The 21,675-nt window shown below is 33.1% G+C and overlaps 1 protein-coding gene across 2 annotated transcripts in view; it reads left to right on the plus strand.

The window, feature by feature from the left end:
• The first annotated feature begins 15,273 nt into the window (after window positions 1-15,273).
• Window positions 15,274-21,675, plus strand: part of LOC140442888 (uncharacterized) — a 30,532-nt gene continuing 24,130 nt past the window's right edge. The window contains exon 1 of one of the 2 annotated variants that reach the window (XM_072533848.1): window positions 15,274-15,569. The gene's annotated coding sequence lies outside the window, so the exon portion shown is untranslated. Of the gene's footprint in view, window positions 15,570-15,629; window positions 15,688-21,675 lie in introns of those variants that run through there. The other variant, XM_072533849.1, reaches the window with a different exon arrangement.

A 21,675-nucleotide genomic window follows, 5' to 3' on the forward strand; every position in this document is an offset into this window, starting at 1 on the left:
CTTTATTGTTCAACCTGATTGTGTATGAAATAATAAAAAAAAGTAAGAACTAAAAAAGGATACCAAATGGGAGAAAAACAACTGAAAATAATCTGCTATGCAGACGACGCAATACTACTCTCTCAAAGCAATACTACTCTCTCAAAGCGAAGATTATGTACAACGTATGCTGCACCGATTTTATATAACCCCCAGAAAATTTAACATTTTAGCTTCCCCTTATAGACAAACTGCATGGGTATAACAGCAAATCTTCTAAGATGTAAATTGGAACTGGAGGCATCACACTATCTAGCTACGGAAAGCTCGAAACAAAAGTAGAAGATCAATGAATAGAGCACACAGAGACACAGGATTCCTGAATAAAACGATGTGGAGAAATCAAAATATCGGGAAAGAAATGAAAGGCAGAATTTACAAAACTGTCATCAGACCAATAATGACACACGCGGCAGAAATACGACCTGACACAGAGAGGACAAAAAGGATGTTAGAAACAACAGGAATGAAAACACTTCGAAACATTGATGGTAAAACACTACTATAGAGCTAGAAGTACAGATACACGACATAGATGTAAGATGGGGAACATCAAGAACTGGGTAAGAAATAAAAGAGTAGAATGGAACGATCATATAAGCCCAAAGACAACAAATACATTAGAAAAGACTGCGAGAGGCGGTTCCCCAATAGGAACATGATCAGTAGGAAGACTACGAAAACTATGGAACGACAACTTTCTGGAGGCACATTAAAAAACCTATAGAGTCATGTCTACACAAAAATAAGAAGAAGAAGAAGAATCGTGATTCTATCTTACAAGCTCAAATAGAAGTGTGGCGACGATCAGGTTAGAGAAGCGCTCAAGCGTATTTTGATATGCCGTATATGCCTCAATATGCCGTATATTACGGCATATTGAAACACATCTTTTGCTCACAATGGCGTGCTGATAATAGGATGTGATAAATCCCATAGAATATATTTGGAATGAGGTGGGAAGACGTTTACAGAGATATGTGCCGGCCCCCAGAAATTCTAGAAAGTATCTATTCGTACAGGAATGGGACAATCTTTCTTAGAATTCGATCCAAAATCTGATCAAAAGCATGCCTTGTCAATTGCAAGCTATTATCACTTCCATATAAAGGCTTCAGTGCTACTTTAGCCTTAAAATTTCTTTTTTTTTTGAACGAAAAGCATATTAAGTAACGATGTTCATTTTCATTACTTAGCATATTCCTAAGGGTAGACTAAATTTCGACTAAAAAAATCCGACTTTTTAAAAATTTAAATTTGGTTTTAAAAAACATAATTCACATTTATTAAATAGATAATATTGGTTCTTAAAAGTCTTAAAAGTTAAGGAACGCCACTGAATAGCACGCACCAAAACGACTCTACTTAGTGAAAAGAATAGGGACAACAACAATATAATTATTCCCGGTGGTACGTAGACAGGAACAAGCTTTCCTTTGCATACAAATAGTATATACGTGTTCTGAATTGTTTAATTGGCTCAAACATTACCTAGACCTCGAAGATAGAATGAAATATTGGGCTGAATCTAAGAGTCTACATCAACAATTGTTTGAAAATATTGTTACAGAATTGTTTCTTTCAAATACAGTCGACATCCTATAATTTAACAGTTATTATGTTAATACGTTAACAGATATGAAATTTTACCATAGTCAATTTTTTTGAGAACACCCGTTAAATTCATTATTTTATATTAATAATGCTACAGGAGATTTAATATATTCAATCTATCTATTATATAGATTTGAGGTTCTAATAAACACCTAACAAACAGCGTGTGTAGAAAAAACGAAATAAACATATTATTTTTTATGATAAAGAGACTTGTTTAAAAACTATTTCAGTTCCTCTTATAAGAAAGACCCTTACATCCCTTATAATGCTACAAAGAGTTTACGCAAAACTTCAGCTTGCTCTTGACGGACTCGATCAAAAAATATTTTTTACATTGGAATTCAAATGGCGATTCTCGTTCTTCCTATTGTATTAAAAGGTGTGAAAAAAGAATTCGTTTACAATAAAATTATTTACTACACCTTACAGTTTTCTGGTGCACCCTTTAGTTGGTCCTTGCACGGAATGAAGTGTCATATGTTCAGTTTCGATTCACAAAAAACAAGAACGTAGTGTACTTATTATGCATCGTAAAGCTAACATTAAAAAGTATATCAAGCGGCTTATACCACTTCTTTTACAAGAATTGACTGATATATTAAGAGAAGGCGGTGGCGGTAAGCGTCTTTGGACTAAAGAATGGATTTTAAGAAGACCAAATTTCGGTGCTAGAAATACCCTCTTCGGTGAACTGCAGTTTGAAGATCCACATGAACTTAAAACACTTCTTAGGATGGAAGTAGGACGTTTTAATATATTGTTGAAAGGTATAACTCCAATGATACTGTAATGAGGGAAGCCATACCGGCAAGGATTACACTACAAGTAGCATTAACCTATTTGGCATCTGGGCTTAGCTATCGTTATCTACAAGCCTTTTATCGGATTTCTCGTACTTCAATATCACTAATTATACCAGAAGTAATGAATGCAACTTATAAGTCTTTATAACTGAGCCTTTAATAGGGGAAAAATATACATTTCAAAATTTTTATATAAATTCACTCCATTGTAATATCAAAAGTTGTAAGCGTTGTTTAGAACTAATGTTATAATATTAGTAGTATCAGGTATCAGTAATATTGGTAGACATATGTTCATCAAAATTTGTAGTAGTGCTATTTGAAGCTGAAGGGGATGGTACCGGACTACTAAAATTTGGGATAAAGAAAAGGTATCCGGTCCTTGTCCGATAGTGGTGTATCTCAATCTCGGTCAGATCGCTCTGAATTTTGGCCTGGCTTAGCAAAACATTTTCCGTCAAAAAAGTTTTGAGTTTCATTGCAACACTTTTTCCGAACATGTCAAATGGCGTTTCCTCTGCAGAGTTAACCTCTTCATGTAGGGTTTTCAGATCAGATATAGTTTTCCCTATATCTAGGCTTCTCTTCTTCCCTCGCAAAGGAGTGTCAGTCTTGTTACTGATTGGTTGAGAAGTTGTGGGCGTGGTACTCGTGTCTTTGACTTTATTCACTTGTTGACTGGCGATAATTTGGGAATCTAAAGTAGAAGCACTCTATTCAGTATCATCATTTTCGTTGGCTGGCTGATTCGTTTATAACAAATCAAAATTATTGTTTCAGGTACCGGAGAATACTGAAGAATGGGAAAAATAAAACATAGCTTTAAAACTAGGTGGAATTTTTCTGGTTGCTCGGTGCTATTGATGACAAACATGTGTGTGGGAGTGAATTTTTCAATTACAAAAGCTCGAACAGCGTTGTTCTGATGGCTGTTGTTGATCATGACTATTGATTTCGCTATGTGAATATTGGTGTGAATGGAAGAAACTCTGATGATGGAATTTTTAGAAACAGCTCTTTACTTACCAACTTGACAATGATATGTTACCAAAAGATGGCTTTTTGGTCGGAGACGAAACATTTCCGTTGAAAACGTATTTATTGAAACCATACAGTGGAATGCATCTTACAAAAATACAGAAAATTTTCAATTATAGATTGGCTAGAGCACATAGAATCGTTGAAAATGGATTCGGCATACTGGCAAGTAGGTTTAGAATTTTTCAAAACTCATACCAACTTATGTAAAAACAATCGATAAAATAATTCGAGCTTCGTGTGCCCTCCATAAATGATTACGTCTCACAATTTCCATACATTGTGTTGACGAAGAAGACACTAATACCGGAACAATTACCGAAGCTGTTTGGTGAAGAGAAGTCATATGTGCCCTACCATCTATCACTGAACAGAATGTCAAGCAGTCAGCACGACTTGCAAGGGAGTTTCGAGATAAAGTTTCTTCAGTTTTTTAGTGGAGCAGGTGCTGTTTCATGACAGGACATAATGATTAGATAATCATAATATGAAATATAATAATTATAAACTAATTATACATGCAAAATATACGTAGTATAATACTTACATTTTCAATTGTTTTTCTGTTGAGATCGTTCTTGACGATCTCTTCCATTTCCTGGAGCCATTTTATATTCGAGGTATACACGTGTTCTACTCTAATTATTTAATATTATTTATTTATTTAAATTAATAATATAATAGTTATTTATTTTATTGTGTTGTAAGCTGTTGCAAAACACAACTCACTAGTATCTTCCAACGTAACATTTTATTCAGCCCTTGAGTTTATTCTGTATATTAAACCAAAGAACACATAAGAAAAAAATATGAAATTATTTATTATTTTATTACAGATTATTTTGTGACACAGACATTAGGTTTATAAACTTATGTAAATAATATTTTCCCAATAAGAATTTTATCAAAAGTACATAGGAGTTAGTGCATTACTGTTTGACCAGGTGCAAAAATTATTAACATACGATATCATCTCCACATCCGTTTAAACTGTAGATAATTCGGAATTTTGTTCTCAGAAACATAATATGGTTTTGATGAACAAATATTTCTTTTTACTTTATATTTTCTTTGCTATAATTAATAAAGTGATATAAGTCCCTAGGGATAGAGCAAGGGGCAACTTTAAAATCTTATATCTATACCCCCATTTTTATTGCAGATTGGGATTCTGTATTTAGTACAATAATAATTTCCATCCCCACCCACCCTCGGAGGTATAATTAAGAGGAAATCAATTTTTTTGTATATAATATCATAAGAGAGAAAATTTTGCCGGTAATATTTTTGACTGGTATGAAAGCTTGTTGCCTGGCAATTTTCGCGAATTAAATTTTGAGAGTTAAATGATTGACTGACAAGACGTCAGTCGAGTGATTTTGTCAAAATTTATAAGCGAAAATTGTCGAAAGGCAACAAACCTGAAATAAAATTAAAAAATTTTGCCGGTAAATAATTTTCTCTCGAATGATATTCGACAAGACTATTTCACGAGACAATTAATGCACCATATCAACGAAACATAATCTTTATTTATTTGTGAACAATATTAAATGTACAATTATTATAAGTTATATTAGTTTGCCCATTCTTTTCTACAAAAGCATGATTTTGTGCATTATTGACCTGTAGCATTTGGGAACTCGAAGGTCCAGCTTCATTTGTTGTTCTGAGATTTTCGATCAACTTCTGGTGGTGACTGGAATCCAGCAGCAGATATGGTTTTAGACAACTTGCATATAACTCCAGAAATAAGGGAGATTGCGGGCAATAACTTAGAGCACGTTTAGTTTCAGCAAAATGGTGCTATACCTCATCAAGGACGGAACGTTCGTTATTATTTAGATAAAAATTTTCCTGATCGTTGGATTGGACGAAGAGGTTTAATCGAATGGCCTGCCAGGTCACCCGATTTAACTCCACTTGATTTTTTCTTGTGGGGTTATATAAAAAATGGCGTTTACGAAACATAGCCTTAAAATTAAGATGATTTGCGTCAGAGATTAATTGATGTAGCTGGCCAAATATCTGCAGAATATTTAAACAATTCCATTGAATCTGTTTAGCATCGACTAGGAGGTGGACATTTTGAACATCTGCTCCAATGAGTTATTGTCGCCAATCGTAAGAGGCAAGGGAACCTAAAAAAATATAGTATTTTTAGTTTTCAAAATAAAAATATCATGGTTTACTTAAATTAAAATAATAAAATCCTTCAAATTACTTCTTATTCTTTCCACTTGTAATTTTTTGTGCTTCATCCGTTTGGTAAGTACTTTTTAAAATATACATTAGTTCTGCATTTATTTTTCTACAATTATTACAGCGAATCATTGCGAATCGAAAAAAAAAAAATTCAGATACAACTTTTTTATTTTTTCTTGTAGAATCCGAATCTGTAATAAAAATGAAGTTTTCTATTTAAAATTTTAAAGTTGCCTTTCGCCTCATTCCCTGGGAGTGGGGTTGAGGGCAGTGTTTGATGTCAATCAACAGATTTTTGAAAAATATTAAACATCTGTTTTTGGTTTCTTTATTTGGAAGTGTATTTTTCTAGATATTAGACCATTTTCATTTTCTAGGGTAACAGACTAAATTTTTTTCCATTATAGAGCCATCTATCAACAATTTTAAAAAGTGTCTCGAACAAATGTTACTTATTTTTTCATGAAGGTTGCAAATCTGCAATAAAAAATAGTGTTTCCCAAATATTGATCATGTGTTTTTTAGTTTTTCGATCCGATGTAAATTTCGCGAAATATTCGCAGTGTCGCTTATTTTAACACACCCTGTATATACTTTACTTAAATATGTACCTTTCATGTCATGAGAAGAATAATTTTTTGTGCCGCATTTTAGCTATATTTAAAATTTCGACATTTAAAAATTTATATTGTTTTTTTTACGTTAAACTATAAATATCACAGTTTATAGGAACGTCAGTAAATATAACAGACGCAATAAATTTTTTTCTCGAAATTTATAGCAGATAAACATTTCAAATGTACGTTTCATCAGGAATCACTTGAATAGAAGCACTATACACAATACACATGCAGTGTTATCACGTTTACTTATCACGTGTATGCAAATATACACGAGCTGGTTGCATTCCGTTATTAGAATTCATCAAAATCTCAATGTTGATAGCAACGCAGGCACTGGCTGACAGAATATTTTGTTTTTGTAGAAATAATTTTGAGAACAATTTTTTTTTTTTTTTAATTTAGTGGATGTAGTGGATGTTTCATTATTGTTGGTGATCCAGCTCTAACATAAAACTACCTGAACCTTGGCATTACGCATGCCTAAATAAATGAATCCTAAAATCATTAATTATTTTAATTTTGTAAATTATAAATAATTAAACTTTTAACACCGATATACAATATGCTCCAAGGCACCGTAGCTCAGTTCTGGTAGATTAGAATCAAATACGGTAATCAAATAAAGTAATCAATAGAATAATTAAATATACCAAATCTAAACAAATTATTTTTATCAAAAACAACATGAGAACTGTCTTACTAACCTAAGTCCTACTTGTAATGGATTAACTATGTTAAAAATTAAACAAAACATGTACCTAATTATAATAAATACGCAAAAATAATAAAATATTTACTATTTAGTTAATCGATTTCGTTTAAAAAATGTTTAAAATAGAGACTGCATATGAATATTCATCATCATCATCAGAGCTTTTCATTCCGGGTGGAATGTTTGTGGTTTGCGGTTATTGCGGTGAATCACTCCGCATTCCACTTGTATGTTGTCAAAGTTTGTTGTATGACTTGGCTTTCGTTACAATTTTCTTCCACTCATTTCGATATGTGCATAGTTCGCTCCAGTTTCTCACTTCCAGAATTTTGATATCTCTCATGACCTGATCCTCCCATCTCTCTCTGGGTCTTGCCCTTGGTCTTTCAGTTGCTGGTTTCCATCTGGTGATTTTCTTAATCAGTAGGTCGTTTTTCCTTCTCTCTATGTGTCCCAGCCATCTCAGCCTCTGTGCTTTAATAAATATAACTATATCTTCTCCCTTCATTATGTCTCTTAGTTCATGGTTCATTCTTCTTCTCATTTCTCCGTTGTCCATTCTTATCGGGCCCATAATGCGTCTGAGGATTTTCCTTTCGAAAATTCTCAATTTTTCTTCATCTTTTTTCGTGAGGCACATTGTCTTAGCTGCGTACGTAACTACTGGTGGGATTGCAACTCTGTATATTATCAGTTTTGTATTTCTGGATAAGTTCTTGTCCTTCATGAGCCTATGATATCTCCAGTATGTTTTGTTGCCTGCTAGTATTCGTTCGGTTACTTCTTCACTTCTCTTGTTTTGGGCATTCACTATTACTCCCAAATATTTAAATTGTTGGACTTTTTCAAAAGTGTAGTTTTCTATTTTGATTTCTCTCGTCCTTTTATCTTCTTTTCTAGAGCAGAGTAGATATTTTGCTTTTCCTTCGTTAATTTCTAGACCTCTTTTCCGTGCTTCTTTTGCCAGGATTGTTACTGCATCTTTTAATCTTTCCTTGTCTCTTCCCATAAGAACTAAATCATCTGCATATGCAACTATTTGTGTTGAGGAGTGGGCTATAGTTCCTTTAATTTTGCTGGCCTTGACTGTTCCTTTTACTGCTATGTTGAATAATGTGGTTGACAGGGAATCGCCTTGTCGCACTCTTGTTTCTATTGCAATTGATTTTGTGCTACCTTCTTCTGTTGTTACTTTAGCTCGAGCTCCATCCATGGTCATTTTTGTTAATTTGATTAATTTTGCTGGTATATCTTGATTTTTCATTTCAATAAATAATTTATTTCTTCCAATATAGTCAAAGGCTTGTCTGAAGTCTACGAAGAGGATGTGGAGTTCTATGTTGTGTTCGTGGCATTTTTCGATTGTTTGTGTAACTATGTGGATTGTATCTGTAGTGGATCTGCCTTCTCTGTATCCTTGCTGGTAGTTCACAATTTTTTTCTCTGTGAATTGAGTGAGTTTTTGCTTGGGCTGTTAGAATTTTCCTCGGGCATTTCTTCTGCTTCCCATATTCTAACTATTACGTTATAGATGCTTGTTAATAACTTTTCCCCTCCGTTTTTAATCAACTCATTGGGAATTTCATCTGGGCCGGGTGTTCTTTCTTTTCTGTTTAATTTTTTGAATGATGTCTAAATATTCATCATATGTTGGTATCCCTATTTCATTATCTCTAATGTCTTCCATTACGCCTACTTCCTCTTCCGGGCTTTCTTTGCATCTATATAGTTCTGTGAAGTGTGTTTCCCATGATCTATTGTCAATTTTAACTACTGGTCTGCGTTTTCTTTGTTGAGCTATTAGGTATCCAAATAGTTTGGCGCTGTCTTTACTATTCTTTTCTAGGTCCTTTAACAGCTCTTCTATCCACAGTTTTTTTTGTTCTTGCAACAATTATCCGCTGCTTTCTTTTTTTCTTTATATTCGTTTCAATGATGTTCTTCTTTAGTTGATATCCATTTATCTCTTACTTGGTTTTTCTGGTTGATTTTGATTTCGCATTCTGCATCAAACCACTCTTTTCTTCTTTTTATTTCCCTCTGTCCTAGCACCTCTTCAGCTGAATTTAAAATGGATTCTTTTATAGTTTTCCATATGTCCTCTGTGTTATTTGTTTCTGTTAGATTTTCCTTTAGGGTTGTCTCATATTGTTCTCTTAGTTCCTGTACTTTTAACTTCTCCAGATTCCATCTTCTTTTGTTTTGCCTTGTTCTCTCTGCTTTAATTATCTTAATTTTGATTTCTTCTATTACTAGAAAATGGTCTGTGTCCGCGTTTGCTCCTCTATATGATCTCACATCGTGCATTATTGCTTTCCATTTTTTGGATATTATGAATTATCTATGAATATTAGTTAATATTAAATATTCAATATAGCATAAGAAGCATATATAGCATATTCAATATAGAATAAGTGACATAAGCGAAATAGCAATGGGTAGCACATGTAGCAAGACAAGACACCAACAAAAAGAAGCGTGGGAAGACCCAAAAAGATATGGATATACGATATAACAGCCGTAGCTGGAAAGCAGTGGATGAGAATTGCAAAAGATAGAAAAGCGTGGAAGCAATTGGAGGAGACCTGTCCAACAATGGATAAATGAAGGCTGAAGAAGAAGAAGAAGAAGATTCAATAACGAATAATGAGATATGCACTATCAAAATATATAACAAAGTTAAAATTACATATAAATACAATTAGTAAAACATTTTAAACATTTTCATATTTATACAGTCACAGCGGAAGAGTCCATTTGTGTACCTAACGAGAGTGTGGCCGTTAGGTATATAAAATGTCAAAACTGGCCATAGTTTGTTATTTTGATTTATGAAATCCTCCTATTTCAAATTTTTATCGAGACCTGGAAAAAGAAGTGAGAGATTAAATACAAAAAGCAAATAGACTGGCAGGATGCCTCAATAGCACTATATGGCGAAACAGCCACAGAAGACGAAGATCTAGATCACATCTTGACTTCTTCACAACTATATATTATGAAAATAATAACTATATAAAAATTATAATAACTAAAACTTAAAATGCCACAAGAACGTAGCATCAGAACTATAATGAAGATTTGTAGGGTTTATATTAGTTTTAGTTAATTATATAAAGGGCCATCAAAAGGAAAAAATGTTAAGTTACTCACATTATTAAAGATATAAGAATTTGGAAACATTTTCAACGATGTTCTACTTATCATATTCACACCAATCGATGTCACGTAATCTATTATAATATAAACGTCATTAAAGCCGAACGTGAATCATCAGCTGTTGGAGCAGCTGGGCAGATGTTTTCTTTAATGGCACGTGTCTTCTGCCACAAATAACAGCCCTTGAAAAAGGAACGAGTCAAGAGTATTATTCAGGGGTGGCGTAAATTAGAACACACAACATTAGGCGATATCGGCGGCTCAATGAAAATATTGCCTTAGAAGCTTAATAACAATAGAAAACATTACAGAAAAATAATTAGAGCAAAAAAAGCAAGTAAGCATGTGTTTGATTATTTCAGACTTTAAATTCATATTATAAAAGCCTTAAACAAGATTATTATATAAATTGTAAAATACATTCTCTATCAAATTTGCGTCTTCTTTTTCGATTACCATAGACATATATAGTCATACGCTGGCATACATAATCGTGTGATATAACGGAAAAGAGAATGTTCTTTCTACCTATCAAATTATCTAATTAAATAAGTATAAATTGTCCACTGCTGAACGTAGGTCTCCCTAAGTTGTCGCCACTCTTCTCTATCTTCTTTATATTGCACCGTCTCCTTTCGATGTTGACGATCCAAATGGCAATTATTGGAGTTTTGGAAACTTCTACACGAAATATACAGTTTATTCCCACCTATTGGGACGAAATACTACCAAGAATAACAGTACTTGCCTATACCATGCCAAGACTATAATCCCCAGAGTTCGTTAGCTCTTTGGGGGTGTCTGTCTCACTTAGTCAACACTTTTCCTCCTTTGTCATGTATGCAATAGACATGATGGTGTTATTCTTCAGATTTAGGGATCGTAGTAGTCGGAGCACAAATCTTACCGTATAATAAACGAGTTGAGTGGTGTGGTTGTCTGATGAATTACAATAAATAAGCAAATATACAGCAAATTATATAGCAGCTGTTCATCCACGAGTATTTGGTCTTACCTTATTTACACCTGTTCTATTGTCCAACATATCCAAATACGTCTTCTATTAGCCTTTGATATTCTATACAGCATAGGAACCCCCCCCCACGCATATTGTACCTCCACTTGTAGTACTAAAGCACCCTCGTACTTTATCCAAGTTTGGCACCGGATGCCTGCTGAATTACTCAATTCACCCGCTTACGCCGCTAGTAGATTTCCTAAGAATACGAATCCTACCATTTGGTTGTTTTTTGTTTACCATATATCACTTTCTTCTCAAGATTATCAATATTTAAAAACTAATAATTTCGCAAAACCTGTTGGGTCAACTGTGAATCGTATCGCATAATAACAATATAAGTATAAGGAAGTATGTATTTGCATAAAAACTTCCTAGTCGTGGTTTTTAAAAATATTATATAGCTATGAATTCTATTGGAGGTCAAGACCTTTTTAAAAAGGAAGCTTGATCATATAAAAGTATATAAATTATGTTTATAATTGGCAAATAAATTTAAAAGACAATATAAAGACAACGACACAACAAAAATACTAAAAATATGTTAAATTACATTAAAAAATAATTCGAAAACTTGCTTCCGCTTATTTTGTATCATAATATAAATATCATAATGACATAATATATACAATAAATACCAGCTAACTTAGTAAACATATAACTTCCTCAAAGCTTTCTCAGAAGACTTAACTGATAATTTACAGAGAAGCAATCAATTGGACCAGTAATCACACACGGTGATGAAGTAATGTGCTTTACACAGAAATATGCAGAAAGATTGAGGATCCTAGAGAGAAAAATCATTCGGAGAATAACAGGTCCACTAAACTTAGGTAATAATGAATTTAGAAAACTGATGAACTAAAGTAAGAGAACTTTTAAAAGAAGAGATCCAGAGATCTAGAGAAATCCAAAAGCAGTTATCAAGAAAATCCCCAAATGGAGACCAGAATCTGGCAGACCACGAGAAAGACCGAAACGACATGGGAGAACCAGATAATTGCGGACCTTAAGAAGATGGGAATTAGAGAATGGAAAACCATAAGCAAAAACAGGAAACAATGGAGAAATATTGTAGAAGATGCAAGTGACACAACCAATTGTAAAACCAAAATGTAAGCCTTATTAAGGGCGACAATCACTACGTTAGGAGTGTAGATGCCATGTTGATGATTCCATAAATATCGCCATCGGGAGGCCTTTTAAATGAATAAAAAGTTGATGGTATCTCACACACTTTGATTTATTTAAATTTAAAAATAAGAATTTGTATTTTAAGAACGATTTCCGACGTGGACATCGAAATGTCAAAATAAACATATTGTTACGAATAGACGAGGATGATCTGTCCTTCTAGAAGCGACCGGAACTATCGACCGCTGGAGAGTTCGACCCGTCAAACAAACGGATTAGAGGTGGACTACTCCAGAATATTCTAGTACATAATAACTTGTATATATAAGCAGACCTTTTAGGAGTTAAAGTTAGTTGATAAGATATACTCGTGCTGTAAACTTATAAATAAATATAGTTATATAAATTAGAACTGCTCGTTTTATTTAAAAACGGTACAGTTGGTGTCAGGCGTGGAGTTAATTGATTTATTTAAAAATAAATTCAGCAGTGACATTTGAACTTTTGAAAAGTATTGTTTGTCGGGAACATCAGCGTAGTTCGGTAGTGATCTTTATACGAAAGAACATTTAAAAAAGTACGTGTGTGCCTGACCAAAGATGCTGTTAGTAGAACTTTCAGTAAAACAGTTACGTGAGCAACTAGAAGAACGCGATGAAGACTGCAGCGGGCCCAAGAAGGTCCTTCAAGAACGACTGAAGGATTTTCTCAACAAAAATGGAGATGACCCAGAGACATCCAGTCAGCAGAGGAAGTAGTGTTAACGAAAATAAAAAATGTGTCTCAAATGATCGAAGAAACTTCTAGAAAAATGATAATAAATTTGAAAATGTCTCGCAAATGATCGAAGAAACTTCTAGAAAAAATGATAAGAAATTTGAAAATGTCTCCCAAATGATTGAAGAAACTTCTAGAAAAAATGATGAAAGATTCGATGAAACGTCTGGACGAAATGGTTCGAAAAGTAGTTCGTAACACTATGCCGAAGAGACGCGAGCCCAGATGTTGGAATTGTGGTGACATAGGTCACATTCACCATAATTGCAAGAAAATGATACAACAGTCGGAAAACTAGAACTGGTCGACACCAAGTGGCCACTGCCGACCTCGTGAAACGAGCTCTCATAGTAACTGTTAACATTACGTCCTCCGGTGGAATTCATAGCTTGTACATCGAGAGTTGTATCAATAATATACGTAGATCGTTTTTGGTAGATACAGGTGCAGCAAGAACTATTGCACGTCCAGAAGTAGTACGAGGCCATCTTAAATTATCGCCTGCAACAGTAAGGTTTAGAACAGCAACAGCTAATTAATACATATGGCGGGGCTAATATGTCAGTATTCATTGGCCAGACTACAGTGAAACATAGAGTATTAATTGCAGAGATCTCCGACGAGTTCATATTGGGAATGGATTTACTAAGAAAAGTTGGGGCTGTATTGAATGTCAAAAATGGAATTCTCGAGATCAATGGTGAACAGTAGCCGTTTCATGAAGACAAAGAAGATGTTATCAGCTTAATAACTACTTGTGACGTAACAATACCCGGTAATAGTGTAAAAATTTTGATGACCAGACCTGATGGTTACTGCCGAGAGGGAAGTTTAAGGTTGGTCGAAGATGTGGACAATGCCGAGTTCCTAACGGCAAAAGCTGTGGTGGGAATTCGAGATATCGTTCCTGTAAGATTTATAAATTTAAAGTGAACTGCTATTAAGTTAAGTAAAAGAACTTTGATCGGACAGTGTGTTCCCGTGGCTTCAATTTGTTCTATGAATACTGATTAGACACAATCGAAATCTAAGTATCCAAAAGAGCTTGTTGAGATGGTGATTAAAACGTGCCAAGATCTTGATGATGAACGAACTAAAAAAAGTGAAGTCTATGCTGAAAGAATTTCAAGATGTTTTTACCATTGATAAGAAGGATAAGGGCAAAACAAGCGTAGTAACCCATAAAACTAATACCGGAGACGCTCAGCCAATCAGACAAGAACCTAGACGACTTCCATTTGCGAAAAGAGAGGAAGCCGAAGATATCATCAAAGATATGAACAAACAAGGGGTAATTGAACCATCAAACAGTCCATTGACATCACCAATAGTTCTAGTCAGAAGAAAGATGGTTCAACGCGTTTTTGTATTGACTACCGCCAGCTCAATGCGGTAACTAAGAACGATAGTTATCCTTTGCCCAGAATAAACGATATATTAGATACTCTCTCTAGTTCTCGTTGGTTATCCACACTCGAGTTAAAAAGTGGATATTGGCAAGTAGACACGGAGCCAGCGCAACGTTAATTTATTTAACACTTTTGACCTTTATAAAAACTGAGTTTATGTGTGGCAAAATACAAAAATTGCAAACGAAAACTATACTCTTTACCTTTAAAACGCATCTTGATTTTTGTCAATAGGATACTTGAATCAAAAGATATCGAATTTTTACCGTCGAGCTGATACAAATTTTATTGAACATTCATTCCGAGCGCGTAACTGACATTCAAAATAGACGGTTGCTTCAAGCGTTGTTTGTGAGAGAACGGTTCATTCTACACAAAAAGTGCTAATAAACATTTTTGTTTAAAATTATCTCAGCTACATTTTTTATTTAAAACATTTTTTTCTACGGCGTACAGATTCTTGGTAAATCGATATTTTTGATTTTTTGCCCCCCTACGAGTAGGGTTTCAGGGGGAAGCCCGGGGATAAAAGTAGTAAACTTTCTTGCATCTTTTTTGGAATTTCTAAATTAATATTCTCTGCAAAATTCAGCTTGTTCGTATGATTTTTAGAGATTCAGTGGCATTTTCGTCTCTGACGACTGGAGTAAATAATTTAAATTCTAAAACAAGCGACTTTTCTATAATTGGCAACAACGCTACGTTTACTGTTGCTGGGCATACCTTCCTCTACCACTGTTTAGAATTCGTGGTACGACCATGCGGCGGATTAATGCGGTCCGGTACTAATGGAAAGTTAGTAAACAGTAAACATTGAACAACACGTGCATGGAGTAGTAGAGGTAGTGAGCAAGACAGTTCGTATTTCGTATACACATCGGTAGTTTCACGATTAAGTAGTACCATCAGATCAGAGATTGTTAAAGTACTTATCTAGTGGCTGGTTTGTTGTTTATTATGCAATGAGAATGTTGTTCCAATCAATGACCGAAATAATTGTGTGAATAGTTTTACTTTGGATACTTCTTAAACTGGGTAAGTAATTATTTATGTTAACCAATTTTGTAGGTTTAAGAATGGTTTACAGTAGGTATTGGTATACCAAGAAACAAAGAATTAAAAGTACAGTTTGACGCTTATTGTCGACTGTCAGGTAAGAATCATCATACAATTTTGTGTTACAATGAAATGACTAATAATACAGGGTGGCTGAAAAATTTTAGTATTTATGAATGATTTTTATTGTTAAATTGTCAAGGGATTTTAATTTTCCATGTCGGCTCTTTCACCTGTAAAGGGTAGTCGCTCCAAAAACGAAAATTAGTTACAATTGTTTCTACGATATTACTTATTGTGACCGCTTCAATGCTCAATTTGTTTCTATTCCTTATATTTGTAGGTGTTTATTTTGGTAAGTTTCTTCTTGTTATATTAAGTATAAATTTTTTTAAATAAAATGTGTATCAACTCGACGGTAAAAATTCGGGTAATTATTTAGTAAGACGGATCGCCTCAAAAATGCCCAATTTTTTGTGGACTTGTGGAAATCCCAAACTCGTCATTTACGAATTCTTGCCTAGGTGGTTTTAAATGTAATAAAGTTGCCACCAACATAAATATTTTCTCTATCGGCAGTTTATTCGCTTCCCTTTATTTGCCGATAGAGTAAATCCGCACCTTTTGGGTGTAATTTTCTGTCTTGGGAAAAGTTTATTACACTTACTTTCGGCGTTTATTCGCAACTGGTTGCTGCATCTCGACACATTATTTTGTCTTTTATGTACAACGCAAAACTTTCAATAAATCTTAGTATACACATACTGCACTCCATTACAACTTTCTGTGGTGACGAATAATAACACAATTGCCAAATTTAGATGTTTGCAAATCTAAATTAAATTGTCTTTTATCGTCTACACGGCAACGCAGTCGGGTATGTTCGTTTTGATATTGCGCATTACACAAGTATACGTTCACAGAGCATATTAAATTGATTCCTAGATTCTGTATCAACGGTTAAAAGTCTGTCTGGGAATCCAACAGTATTGATTTATTAAAATAATATGTATAATATATACATAAATCACCCTGGAAATCCCACAATATTTATTAGCCTAAAATTTCATATCTATTCGCTATTTTATAATTAAAAAATGTAAAACAATATAACCCAATCAACTTAAAATCAAACTGGAAGCTCACAATTTGTATTATTTGAAAAATTTCATATTTTTATTAAAAATGCAAACCAATAATAATAAACCTAACTCAACCAAATCTAATCTGACCCTGGTAAAAAAGCAGTCATTTTCTGTTAAAAGTAGGTAAGAATAATTGTAAAAATAATATAATTAAAAATTTTCATTTTTCATAAGAAAACATATTTTGTATAGCTATGGCAACATTGGTTAGAATTACCCTTCATGACCATAAGAATTAGTTGTCATTTCTTGTTGTTTGATGGTAAATAATGGCGGATAATGGCGGTGGCTTTTAAAAATAAGGCATATTTTAAATAGAAATTAGATAAAAAAAGAACGTTTTCCAGAGAATAAAAATCATTGTACAATCATCAGTAAGTGAAATCGAATTCATTTATATAAATTTCATCCCCGTAGACATCGTTCCGTCTTGTCTTACTACATTAGTACCAAAATTCGATATCTTCCGATTAGAGTGTACTATCGACAAAAATCAAAACGCGTTTTAATGGTGAAGAGTGTTTGCGTATGCATTTTTTGCATCTTGCCGTAAATGAAGTCAGTTTCTATGAAGCTCTTCTACAAATAACCGTTGCGCGATTTTTGCAATTTTTTACGATTCTCATGAGATCAATAAAATGTATAACTTCGATTGGCCGGTCACTATGGAATTTTCATTGTTAGAGCCTACACATCATTCAAATTCGACGTGCAGTAAAAGTAAACAAAACCAGGCTATGCTACGTAAGACTCCATAGGCGTGCGGTTTTGCTTTCATATTTCCTATCAAATTAATAAAACAGTATGTACAATTAAAGATTTGTTTACTATGAACAACGAAGATAAAATATAAAATGTTAGTATTATTTTCAAGGAAATTCAAAATTAGCTTCACTACTGTAAAATAAAAAGAAACTTATGTTTTGACAAAAATAATAAAGCAGTAATTGCAACGTTGTTTTGACACTTAAACGATCGAAATCGAAACATCAAATACACTTATTTTTTAAAGTAAATTGTGTAAAATCAATAGAAAATGACTAATTAACATAGGCGTCGCAATTCTCACAATTTAAACCAGCGTTAACTTTTGTTTTTTTAGTATAATTTTTTTAATATAAAATTTTCGTTTATGACAAATATTTTAAGTTGCTGCATTGGATTTCCTTGAAAACCATACTAACATTGCATATTTTATATTTGTTATTCATAGTAAACAAAACTGTATTTTTACATATTGTTTTAATAATTTAATAAGAAAGCAAAACCGTATGCCAAATTTTGATTTATTGACTAAGAAGGCTTCTGGCTGAGTACAAAATAAACAACTGATCAAATCCTATCACGCGATATAGAAAATGAAAGGGAAGGATATAACGAATATATTAAGATAGAAAATCAATTACACATCTTAATAGATTCGTTATATCGTCCCTTTTCATTTGCTATGTCGCATGTTAGGTTTCGATCAGTTGTTTATTTTGAACTCAGCCAGAGGCCTTCCTTAAGTCAATAAATCAAAATTTGTCTATAGTAAATTTATTTTCATTCATAGTGCCTTATGATATCTCGTACGTAACTATACGTTCTATATAATCAAGATCCTGTGTAGTGCCATTTTGGTAGTCGCCATGTTTTTTTCTATCTTAATATATTCGTTATATACTCCCCGTTTAATATATATCGACAACCGAGTTGAAGAAAGCGGATATTCAAAAGTGGCTGCGATCAAAAGTTTTGACAATTCAGTTCTAAAGTCGAGCTTTTGACTATTGTGAATAAACATAAAAAAAATACACTATTGTAAGCATATTGTAGATGAAATGGGTAAAGAAAAAAGAAGGTATTCACAGGCACTTGAGGTAGATTCTGAGTAAAATATTACCTAAGTTACACTTTGAGTTTTTTGTTTTATTTATTACTCAGATATGTTGAATGTTTTTATTTTTGACAAGATTTTTCTGATCTTTGCATAGGTTTTTGCTTTGAAATTACGGTTTCCTTAAACCAACGAATGGAGTGCCATTAAGAGCTCAGTTCACGAGGGGCAACTCCGTTTCAACCTTAAATATTACGTTTAATTTTAAAACATTTTTACACATTTAATGTAATTGTATTTTAATTCCGTGCATTACAATACCGGATTCACGTTATTATGTTGTTGAAAAACCTCATTCTAACATGTTTATTCAGTTATTTTCAGTTCTGTTATTCCTGTGAACGACTTATGCTACGATGTCTACTTCATATTTTCATATGTATTTCATAATACAGGAAAATATAGGTTTATACATCGTTAAAATCATGATGTGGGAGTGCCCCTCGTAACAATCATACTGTTGACGGTTTATTTATACTTACTGCAGCTCTATCTTGTATTTAGTGTAGAAATGTTTAGAAAGGTTTTCGAAGCCCCGCCCATTGTAACGTCAGAGGTGAGGTAGTCCATTAATAAACACAACTGACCGTTTCCACTAAACAGACTCGAGTTTCAAAAACTCGGGACTCGGAAAACAAAACGAACTGTTTCAAAACACGCCAGTCTTTAGTAAAATTTGTGAAAAGTTGCTATTTTGTTTTATTGGATACGAGTTTGTGTTTTGTTTTGTTTTTATTTTGTCCGTTTGGTGGGAAACCGCCATTAGATATTACATTTAATTTTAAAACAATTTTTACATATTTAATTTAATTTTATTAATTCAATGCATTACAATAACGAATTCGCATATTATGTTGTTGGAAAACCTCATTCTAACATTTATTAATTTAATTTTATCTTTGTTATTCTTCTGATCATAAAATATAAATGATAACATTTATTATAAATATAAATGAATAAATTCAAGCACTTTAATACCCTGACGCACGCCCTGGCTAAAATGTTATCACTAGAACAACAGTGGTCCAATTAAGTTATAGCAAATCTTCCGCGTACAAGGACTACTAAATGATATGGTATGCTGAGTTTCGTATACGATGTCTATTTATATAGTTTATGAGGTGGATATTATGTACGTTTATACATTGTAAATCGTGATTTGGGAGTGCTCCTCGTAATATTCATAATGTTGATAACGTGTGTTGGTTTGTTTACTGTTACTGCATCTTTAAGATAAATTTGGTGTAATCTTTAAAACCTATAGCATGAAATTTCGATTTTGAGTTTTGGCAACAAATATGAGACATTTGAAATATACCTAAAAACGCTGAATTCTAAACTTTCACATTACAAACGATCTAAAACGTTTAAAACTCCGTTTTTTAAATACATTTAAAGTACATTTTTCAAAACTACACAACTTCAGCTATAAACTCCGTCTAATGCAGTATTCGTGGAAGCATTTCCCGTGATGTGAGATCGTTTGTAATGTGAAAGTTTAAATTCAGCGTTTTTAAACATATTTTAAATGCCTTATATTTGTTGCCAAAGCCCAAAATCAAAATTTCGTGTTGATAGATTTTGAAGATTAAGATCTAACAATGAAAATTTTATATAGTACATTCAACCAACTTACACCTCTAAACGATTAATGGAATTCGTAAAAGGCGCGGTAAACTGCACTGGAGTTCTCCATAATCTTTTTAATTACTTACTTTGTTAGAATATTTTTGCCTGTATTATCAGTTAGAGTTATTTTGTTCACTATCATTATGTAAATCTATAATCACTGGATTAATTTCACTAATTTTATTTTCCCGTATCCACCACTCTTCTATTAATTTTTTACATTTATTTACAGTTTTGGCCCATATTTCCGGAGTTAGAGTTTTAAGAGCTTCTTACCACATTTCCCTAACTGCGTCGTCACTGTATCCACTACATCCAAAGTGATTATACGTGTAATACGTTTTACATATACCCCAGATGTGTTCGATGGGATTAAACTGGCAGTGATACAGTGGTAAATTTTAGTACTTGATGTCCATAACTTGATTTTTCATTTTGTTTCGAAATTTCCAGTAACTCTGATTTGAAGGCGTATTCCGGAAAATTTATATTATTTTTAACTAACCAATTTTTTATACTGGGTACGTTCCACGACTGTTTTGGTTGTTTCTTCAAAATCTTCAAATGGTAAGGTGCATTATCTAAAACTATAACTGATAGTTCATTCAGACTAGGTAACAGTTTCTCCTCAAGTCATTTAACAAACATATTTGTATTCATGTTTTCATGGTAATCAGCAGATTTTGATTTTGAAGAAAAAATCAAATCTGCATTTTCTATAAAGCCTTCTTTCCCTCCTGCATGAAGAATGATGTGGTGTTTGCCTTCGCTATCTGTATGTTATATTGATTTTATGCTGTCGTCTTGCCAAATTCTTTTAATTCCACCCTTTGCAAATATCCATGTCTCATCTAAGTATACGAATGTTGCATTTTCAAATTTAAGTCTAGTATATTCTCTCAAAAATTTAATTTTTTTGTGAACCACACAACTTCTTTCGCATAAAAGTAACCTATTATTTTCTTTTTTGAATTTAAATCCTAAATCTCTCAACAAAAATTCAAATTTTCAAATAAAAATAATTGTACCTACTAAAAATAAAATAGTTGTGGGAAACATTTTAATTTGTTTATGTACGGTTTATTGTACGGTAACATAATATATTGTAATTCAAACGTGTAGTTTCAAGTGACCATCATGCCTAGGCGTAAGTTGGCTATTAATGAATTAATTGCAAATGTGCATAAATACTTTACCATGAAAAGAGACAATGGTGGACCTTTAAAGTCATTATTATGTATAAATCAACATGTTTGTGACGCACTCGGGATAAGTGAAAGTAAGCTAAAAACTGTAATGAAGACAGTCAGAGATTCTCAAGAAGATCTTACTGTGACTGAGTATCCCGAAGACAAGAAAACAACAACATTCTAGGAGCATTGACTTACCTGATGGAGACAAAATTTGAAATTCGCAATGTTTTGTATCGAAT

The sequence above is a fragment of the Diabrotica undecimpunctata genome, chromosome 6 (assembly GCF_040954645.1).
Source record: "Diabrotica undecimpunctata isolate CICGRU chromosome 6, icDiaUnde3, whole genome shotgun sequence".
Taxonomy (NCBI): domain Eukaryota; kingdom Metazoa; phylum Arthropoda; class Insecta; order Coleoptera; family Chrysomelidae; genus Diabrotica; species Diabrotica undecimpunctata.